Source organism: Fukomys damarensis, unplaced genomic scaffold (assembly GCF_012274545.1).
Source record: "Fukomys damarensis isolate Sample0158 unplaced genomic scaffold, DMR_v1.0_HiC HiC_scaffold_5, whole genome shotgun sequence".
Lineage (NCBI taxonomy): Eukaryota > Metazoa > Chordata > Mammalia > Rodentia > Bathyergidae > Fukomys > Fukomys damarensis.
Window position 1 is genome coordinate 17,475,988 of NW_022900917.1, and position 10,016 is coordinate 17,486,003.

Genomic DNA, 10,016 nt, shown 5'->3' on the forward strand with positions numbered 1-10,016 from the left:
TTTTTTTTTTTTTTTTTTTTTTTGTACTGGGGATTGAACTCAGGTCTTTGTGCTTGCAAGGCAGGCCACCGAACCACTGAGCTAAATCCCCAGCCCCAAATGATAGGTTTGACATACGGGTATTCAAGAATCAGCAAACTTTTTTTGTAAAGGGCCAGGGAGAAAATATTTTAAGCATGCTGGGTCATATATCCTTTACTGCAACTACGTAACTTTTCTATTGTAGCACAAAAACTGCATGGATGATATATACAAGTGAATGTTAGATGTTTTTAATGTTTCTTCTAATTCTATAATTTAGTGGCTCCACTATTCTGAGATTAAGAAGTTTTATCAATCATTGCCACAACCTGAAAAGGTTCTGCTTCCGTAACATTCCCAAAATGACAGATTGTGCTTAGAAGTACTCAAAGGTAGAATCAACTCTGTGATCCTCAAATTGAGCTTTTAAATTTCAGAATCATTAAGTAAACATTTCTCTTGTCAACATAACTGTATACAGACTGAGGCATCTGAATAGGGCCCAAGTATCCACAAATAGCCTTCTTTTTGAACCCTACTACTTGTGCATTCCTCTCATACTCAATGCACTAAAATCAATACAAAATGTAGTAGTTTCAAAGTTTTATTTCCAGTTCTTAAACCTCTACCAGACTGCCTCCTCACAGTATAGCTCCGTGTAAGAAAACAATGTTCAAGTTTCTGTAACTGATTTAATCTGCATTTGTTAAAAATAATCAGGCTGGGTGGTGCATGCCTGTAATCCCAGTACTACATAGTGAATCTGTGGCCAGCCTGAACTACAGAGTGAGACTGTCTCAAAAAAACAAAAAAGCCATGTTAAACATGATCAGAAAAATGCAGCTGGAAAAAGAAACCATTTATGTTCTAAAACTAAAATTGTAAGCTTTCCAAAGATTGTGGCAGAAAACCAAAAGCTATCATTTAGCTCACTGAATTTTTAATTTATCGAAATGCAATCTTCTGAGTCTTAAGCAACTTGTTTAAGTCAGACAGCTAATGTCAAATCAGATTTCCTTATTCTTGCTTTCCTTTTTTCTGTGTTCTTTTCGTCACTTCAGTGTTGCCTCTTCTAGTCTTTCTATGTATGTGTATGTCCACAGGGGGCTGGGTGGGAGACAGTGCATGAAGAAAGGGAAGAAACCTCAGGAAGGCTAGAGGACTCAGGGGTAGATATACATCAGGAAAGTAAAATATTTTTTCCACTTTCCAATATTACCATCTTGTCTATTTTCATGCTAGTTCTTCTCTTTTCCTCTTCTTTCTCTCACATCCCTCCCATTTCTCCATAAGCAGTTTACACAGTTTACATCTACAAAATTATACTGCAGGGAAATTGTCTATCATGGTCACCAAACGAAAGATTCAAGTCTTTCAAACAAATATCAACACTGAAATCCTCAATTAATGACAACAGTGGTCTGTCAGATTTGGGAACATTCAGTTCCATTTCACAGGTTGAAATGATCCACAAACTAAAGGTGTTTGTTCACACGCACTTCAATTTTAGGTCCTTTTTTGTTGTTGTTGTTATTGGGGATTGAACTCAGGACCTTGTGCATGCCAGGCAGGAGGCAGCACCACTGAGCCAAAACCCCTGCCCTCCTCTCTTATAATATCTGTAACTGCAGCTGCTTTCACTGTTCTACTGCAGATATCTCAATTTTCTAAGCCCTGGAATTCATATAGCTCCCACTACTACTAGGATTCCAGATGTTATTAAGAACCCACCTCAGGGCTGGGGTGTCTCCGGTACCCCCCCCAAAAAAAAGACACCACCCCAAATGGTATCATGAAACAATAAACCACCTATCTGAATAATAAAATCAACGGAATTCTTTGGTAGCAGAAACAGGATACGCTATGGCGGCTGTCTTATCAAACAGCAGTACCAATCTTATCTTTTTTATCTCTTTCTACCACCAATAGCTGTTCCAGAAGGCCCTATCTTGAAAATTAACCATATTTAATTTAGCAACTCCCTAAATGGGAACATATTATACATACAGATTCACTCATATGTACAATAAATAACTGCAAATACCAAATCTAATGTGCCTGCCCTTGTGCCTGTCAGTATGAGTTTTTAAGGAAAGTAATGTTTTTGTATGATTATGGCAGTTTATATGCATATCTATAATAAACTTCTACAGGTAAGCATGGTGGCACATGCCTGTTATCCCAGTATGGGAGGCTGAGGCAGGAGGATTGCTGTGAATTTGATGCCAGCCTGAACTACACAGGGAGACCCTGCCTCAAAAAACAAAGAACAGAAAACAGGGCTGGGACTTAGCTCAATGGTGCTGCCACCACTTTGCAAACACAAGGTCCCAAGTTCAATCCTCGGTACTAAAAAAGGAAAACCCTGGGTCCCTTTTAAAAAATGCATGCACAGAAGAACAGTGTGTGTTGGCAGGGGTGGTAAACCAGAATAAGAATACCTACTGACAATCAATGGAATGGAAGAGGGGCCACGCAGCAGGAGAGTTGGAGCTTATTTCCTGACTCTTTGTTTTAAGGAAATAAAATTGCTCATGTGAGTCAATCTTTAATTTATTAATTCCATACAACTTCATAAACATTTATTAAGTACAAGGCACTGGGCTAGGGACTGTTGGAAACACAGACATATGAAAGGAATCTGCCCTTGAAGAGTTTAAAGCGGTACTGGTGAACCTTTGAGAGCTTTCAGTGATAACAGCTGGCTGCACCACGTGTGCACTAGGGTCACCACCAGCACCGGTTTCAAGGTTCGGAAGAAAAGAAGAAGGTATCCTTAATAAATTTCTACTTCATCTGAGGAGCCTTTACTTGTTAAACAAAGTCTAGACTGCAAAGAATCTGCATCTGAGATAAGCATTTATAAAGTTTAACATCTAATTGCTAGGATGAAACCATTTAAAATCCTATTTTCAGGCTGGGGGTTTAGCTCAGTGGTGCTGCCACCTGCTTTGCAAGTGCGAGGTCCTGAGTTTGATCCCCAGTACCAAAAATGGTAAAACCCTATTTTAATTTAGTTACATACATTTTACATTTTATTCCTAGCTACCAACATTTAAAGATCATAATTTCAAATTTAAAAAAATGAATTGGAAACCCATCGGGTTTAAATCTAGTAGGGGTAACTTACCAATTACCAAAAAATGGGAGTATGAAAAGAGCGTGAGTTTTAGAATTGGACAATCTTGAAGTTAAGGTCCAACATCCATAGTTAATCACTGTGATTTTAAGGATTTTCCTACTCAATGTTTGATTTCATCATCTGCAGATATGAGGAAACTGCGTATTTGTCTTTTGGGTATCTTGACAGAATATACTGAGAGACCAGGTAAAAACATATTTGCTCGAGAAATATTTTCTAGTTTTTTTTTTTGTTTTGTTTTGTTTTTTTTTTTTTTTTTTTTTTTGAGACAGGGTCTCACTATGTAGTTGAGACTGCCCTGGAACTCACTATGTAGCCTAGTCTGGTGTCGAACTCATCGCAATCCTCCTGCCTTAGCCTCCCAAGTGCTGGGATTACAGGCGTAAACCACCACGCCCAGCCTCTAGTATTTTTCTCTCTAAAATTGTGAAGGTCCATCCCCTCTAACCCCATGCTCAGACATTAAGGTCACTTTGATAGCAAGCTCATAATAAATATTAAATCAGGGCCCAGGCATGCATTTATCAGGCACAATGCTTCAGACACAAATTATTCCCGGAAGATAACAGATTACAAAAGATAGGTAGATACATCCTCTCAGAGGCTAAAACTAGTCCATACTTGCTCTAGAGACAGTGCTGTTATCTTTCTTTAAACAAAACAAAACTGGTTCTTGTTTTGCTGTTTCCTTAGAAAACTGCATATTCACCATGCATTCATTCACTCAATGCTTGGTAAGCAAACACAGTAATGTGTAGAACCCTTAAAACCTTGACATGAAGAGGGGCCGTGGATTTAGCTCAGTGGTTCCGCCTCCTGCTTCTCAAGCAATGTCCTGGGTTCAATCCCCAGCACCACAATAAATAAATATTGACACAAAGAAAAACTAAGGCATAATGTCTGCTCTCAAGCTTAGAATTTATCAAAAGGCAAGTATAAAATAGCAATCCTAAAATACAAGACAAAAGGTCTAGTCTCCCCTCTCCTCTCATTAAACAGTGAGTTCTGAAGGCAAGTTTCAAGACGAAGATTAAAAGTGCAAATGTATTAACCTGGACAAGTTGACATTTCTTTAGAGTCCCAATCTGCTTACTTGAAAATTATATTGAGCATTCAGGAGGTGTAAATTATATACACTTTATGTTTATCACAAAAGGATAAAAGGCAAAGCATGAAAAATCATAAGCAGCATTATCTTTCCCCGTTAGGCTGGGCTATAAGGTGAACCTAACAATAAATGCTAATTTTGGAGTTCGCGCCATGTACACCTGTCAGACGCTTCACTTGTGTTACCTAACAAATGGGCAAGACTTAGTCTTGGTCAATTTGTTTTAGTTGTGAGAGTTGTGATACAGATTCCAGAGGGAACTTCTTGTCAGTTTGTTTGAAAGCACAATTTTTTCCCCTGCCAAATGTTGAACACATTATGAACTACATAAACTTTAGCTTCAGACAGTCATTTACCTATTTATTTTAAAATTCAACTCCAATTTCTTTTTTCTTTTTTTTTTTTTTTTTTTGGTTTTTTGGAGACAGGATCTCACTATGTAGTTGAAACTGACCTGGAACTCACTATGCAGCCCAGGCTGGTCTTGAACTCACAGTGATCCTCCTGCCTCAGCCTCCTGAGTGATGGGATTACAGGTGTTGAGCCACCACGCCTGGCCCCAATTTTAATCTTTTTGCAACTGAGAGAACAATTTTACAGATATGATCCATAATTCACATATATGCAAAATCTGCATATATATCTATATATATATAGATATCTATATCTATATATATTCTGAGCTATTTCATATTATGAAGATCCTTGTGCATTCTAAATAACTAGCTAGATGTTTTCTTTTATTTAAAAAACAAATATGAGTCCTGAGACAAATAGAAAGGATTTTCTGGGATGGTATTTTGTTTTTCTCTTTTTTTGGAGAAAGGGTCTCCCTATGTAAATTCAAGCTAGCTTCAAACTTGTGGTAAACCTGCCTCAGCCCCTGAGTGTTGGGATTACTGGTGTGGGCCACCATGCTTGGCCCCTGGGGATGGTTTTTAAGGTCAGATTCAAAGATCAAAAAGGATAGTGCGTGCGTGCGTGTGTGTGTGTGTGTGTGTGTGTGTTTTGTGTCACACATAAAGACAATGGATTATGAAGGATGAACAGTGTTAATTCTAAGCAGCAAATGAAAGGAAACAATCATCTTAGAAAGAAAAGCAGGTGCTGGACTACAAAGGCTGCAGAAAAGATTTTGAATGCAAAAGCTACTTATTGAAGGGTTGGTCTGAGGTAAGAAAAAGGACTTGAGGCAGTCAAGGTTGCTTATGAGCCTATGAGCTAACGTGACAGGAGTAAGAGATGGAGGACTCAGACTGAATATTATCTTTTGGAGACAACTGACAGTACTCTGCTGATGGATTAGATAGGAGGTAAGAAAGATATGAGGTGAGAAAAGGGTTAAAATCAAGGCTAATTCTTAAAGATTTATGGTTTGATTAACAAATGAATGGTAATTTGCCATTTACAGAAATGGAGGCCAGGCACAATGTGGTGGCGCATGCCTGTGATCCCAGCACTTGGGAAGCTGAGGGAGGATAACTCTTGAGTTTAAGGCCAGACAGGGCTACACAGCAAGGTGCTGTCTCAAAGTATAGATTCTGGAGTATGAGGTGCTGGAGATAAGAACAGCCCAAAGACAAGATATGTAGGGACAAATATACAGGTGATCCCCAATATTCATTGATTTTTGCCTCACTAAAATCTGTAACCACAAAATCAATACTTGAGGTACCTCTGCAGTCATGAGGACATTTACAGAGCTGCAGAAAGACCAAGATGACTTATAGTTCCTAGATGAGGTCAAGGCAACACTCTGCCTTATTTCATTTTTCATAATTATAAACAAGTGTTCTTTGTGAGGCCTATTTAGAACCACGTATTTTCCATTTTTGTGCTTTTTGTTTGTAATTTCACTGTTTAAAAGAGTCCCTAACTCACAGCACTAAAGTGTTATCTAGTGTTCCTAAGTGATTTGTAAGAAGGCTGCAATGTCCCTTAATGAGAAAATATGTATATTAGGAAAGCTTTGTCCAGGTATGAATCCTGGTACATTTGGCCATTTCAATATCAACTACACGAAAGATGTATCTGGGCCTGGATGTAGTTCAGCGACCTTGCTCCTGAGTCCCACCCCTGTACAGGGGGTTGGAGGGGTGATATATACGGGATAAATAAATAAAGAAGGTATCTTTAAACAGAAATATACACAAAAACAGACTATGTATTGACTAGTTAATACAAATACTGTGATCAGAAGCTTGTAGGAACCAACCATGCATTTTCCCTAGAAACTCTAGTCAGCATTCACCGATTCAGGTTACAGGGACTTTACAGAACATAACTGCTGAAAAGAAGAATTTAGTATATCAATCTGTTTATAAAGTCCAATATGTGTGTAAATACTAATGTGTTCTATGCTGCCAATATGGATGAAATGTTGAGATATTTGCAGATTATTAGAACCACATGAACTGGTGACATTAGGCCACTTTCATTAAATATATATGGCAAGTACAGTTTCCACTAAATATGGAGTATTATACTAGGTGTTACAAGGAACATATAACTCTAGTGGGGGAGTGAGTTAAGGCTTTAAAGATGAAGCAGCACTGTGGCTGGGGTAAACATTGTTAGAAGAAACAAGACCTTTCAATACAAAAATAGTATGAACAAAGACACAGAAGTCTAGCTAACCAGAGATAAACCTAACATTTAGGTCATGAAGAGGCGTGAGTATCATATCACAGACTTTGGATCTTATTCGACATGTGACTACTAAAGAGATGTGAACATGAAATTCACAGGGTCAAGGCTGGGCTTCAAAAGATTCAACTGACATGAGTAGGTAGAAAATTTGGCAACGGAGAGACTGAAAGCAGGCAAGCCAGATAGAATATTGATAGAATAGTCTAAGCAAAAGTAATAAGTGGCATAAAAATTGCAACAGTAATTACTATAAAAGACATTACATACCATTAGAATAACAGTGTAACAGACATCTTCAACTGTAAAACATAAGTAGGTGGCTCATATGGTCTAGCATGAAGAATTTAAAAAATTGTATAGCCGGGCGTGGTGGCACACGCCTGTAATCCCAGCACTCAGGAGGCTGAGGCAGGAGGATTGCTGTGAGTTTGAGACCAGCCTGGGCTACATAGTGAGTTCCAGATCAGTCTCAACTACATAGTGAGACCCTGTCTCAAAAAACAAAACAAAACAAAACAAACAAAAAAATTGTATAATTCAATAATTACCTTCTGACAATAATTACCTTCTGAGTGCCAAGCATTGAGCAAGGTTATGAACTACCAAACAAGAAAAAAATAATCATACTATGGAAGCCAGGTGTGGTGGCGCATGCCTGTAATCCCAGCACTGGGAAGGCTGAGGCAGGAGGATTGTTTTGAGTTCAACACCAGTCTGGGCTACAGAGTGAGTTCCAGGGCAGTTTGAACTACATAGTGAGACCCTGTCTCAAAAACAAAACAAAACAAAACAACTGGGCCGGGGATTTAGCTCAGTGGTTCCACCCATCTGCCTCACAAGTACAAAGTCCCAAGTTTGATTCCTGGTACCAGAAAAAAATACATGTTACACACACACACACACACACACACACACACACACACACACACAATGGCAAATCTTTATGAAAATTCCTACACTAACACATAGGTAATTCTTTATCAAAAATGAATAATCTTTGAACGTGACCCTGATTATGTGCTGAAATTCAAAGTAAGAAATGTGAAAGACCAATTATCTGAGACCTATTCAACTAAGCCATTACTAGATTGAATCAAGTGAAAAAATACTGAGTACTTGTTTGAAATTTACACTGAACTGTTAGGAAATGGGAAGAAAGTGTTCACATGGGAAGGGGAACAAAGGAGGAGGGAGGAAGAAGGCAGGCAGGGACAAGAAAAGTGAAAACAGAATGAAAAAATGGAAACATAGGGAGAGGAGGGGACTCAAGGAGAGAATGGGATAAAGTAAGAGTTTTAAAAAACTGAACTAAAGCGTCATGAAAATACATGAAAGATAAGATTTTTAAAAATGCCAAGAACTAGCCAGGCACGGTAGGACATAATCCCAGTACTCCGGGAGGCTGAGACAGGATTACAAATTCAAACCCAGCCTGGGAAACTCAGACCCTGTTTCAAAATAAAAAATAAAAAAGGGCTGATGACATAGCTTAGTTTGAAGACTGTATTTAAGTAATGGGCAAAGATTACCAAGAAAGCTCCTTATAAATGCAAATTCCTAAAAGCTGAGTGCAGAGGAACACATCACAGTCCAGCTACTTCTGGGGACTCAAGCAGGAGAACCACTTGAGCCCAAGAGTTCAAGGGTATCCTGGACAACACAGCCAGATCCATCTTAAAACAAAGCAAAAATCAAACAAAAAGTAGATTCTCCAGACCCAATTCTAGAATTTGAACTTTTTTTCCTTCACTGTAGAATTTGAACTTTTAAGATCTATGGTAGGCCAGGGATTTAGCTTAGTGGTTCTGCTGCCTGTCTCGCAAGTGCAAGGTGAGGCAGGAGGACTGCTGCGAGTTTGAGTTTGAGTTCGAGGGCAGCCTGGGCTACACAGTGAATTCCAGGCCAGCATGAATTACAAAGCGAAACCCTGACACAATCAATTGGTTACTCACTCACTCAATAACTAAATAAACACCAACACAAGCCAAACATGTACAGTTAAATGCTTTACTCAAATTTGGAGTTTCCCATTCTTGCCAGGCAGACCATCTTCCTCCAAATCTGGGTGTTTGCTATTTCCCTGGTCTCTCCCAATATCTTGCTCCCACTGTCCACCCACTATTTAAAAGCCATCTTCTGTGATTAGGCATTTTGTGCTCTCCAGGGGCCACACAGGTTGCATTGCTAATTTTCTGAATATGTATAACAGAACCTCAGTATCCAGGGAGTTGGTTCCAGGACTCCTAATGATACCAAAATCTGCAGATGCACAAGTCCCTTACGTAAAAGGGTGCTATATTTGCACTTCACCTACACACATCCTCATTCAAGTCATTTCTAGATTACTTAAAATACTTAATACAATATAAATGTTATGTAAATAGTTGTTATACTGTATTGTTCAGGGGACAATGGCAAGAAAAAAGTCTGCATAGATGCAATTTTTTGAAAAACTATTTTTGATCTCCTGTTGGTTGAACCCATGGATGCAAAATTCACAGACAGGGTGTCCAACTGTACATCCTTTTCCACCACTGGAATAAAGAACTCCTAGAAGAGAGACTGAGTTTTTACTTTTGAATACCCTTTACAATGGGACTGTATAAATATAGTATTCCCTTTTACTGTCTTTAATTTGTAAGCAAGACCCTGCTTTTCTCCAAGTAAATATGTAGCATAGTACAAGGAATAGAACAAGTACTCAACAGTAGCTTATACTTAGCCCAATAATAATCTTTCAAACTGTGTCATGCCTCACACTCAAATGTGAAACAAATTTAATGGGTCACAATATTAAAGAAAGATAAACATAGGAGTTTTTTTGCGTTGTAAAATATCTTGCTTACTGGGGTTGTAGTAAAAAAATTTGAAAGCCACAATTTTGTAAAAATTGATTCAGCTAACCTTCTCCAGTATACCCATTTTCAACATTTGATAAGCAAAGGTATACTTTCTCAATCAACTAAGATTCAACCACAGAGTCTCCCTTCTCTACTCCTTAAAGCTAATACCAGGGTTTTTATTCATTTGAGGTGAGTCCTATGTCTAAAGTGCATTTTTCACAGTATAAGTGTTCCCCAGATTCGGTTCATTCTT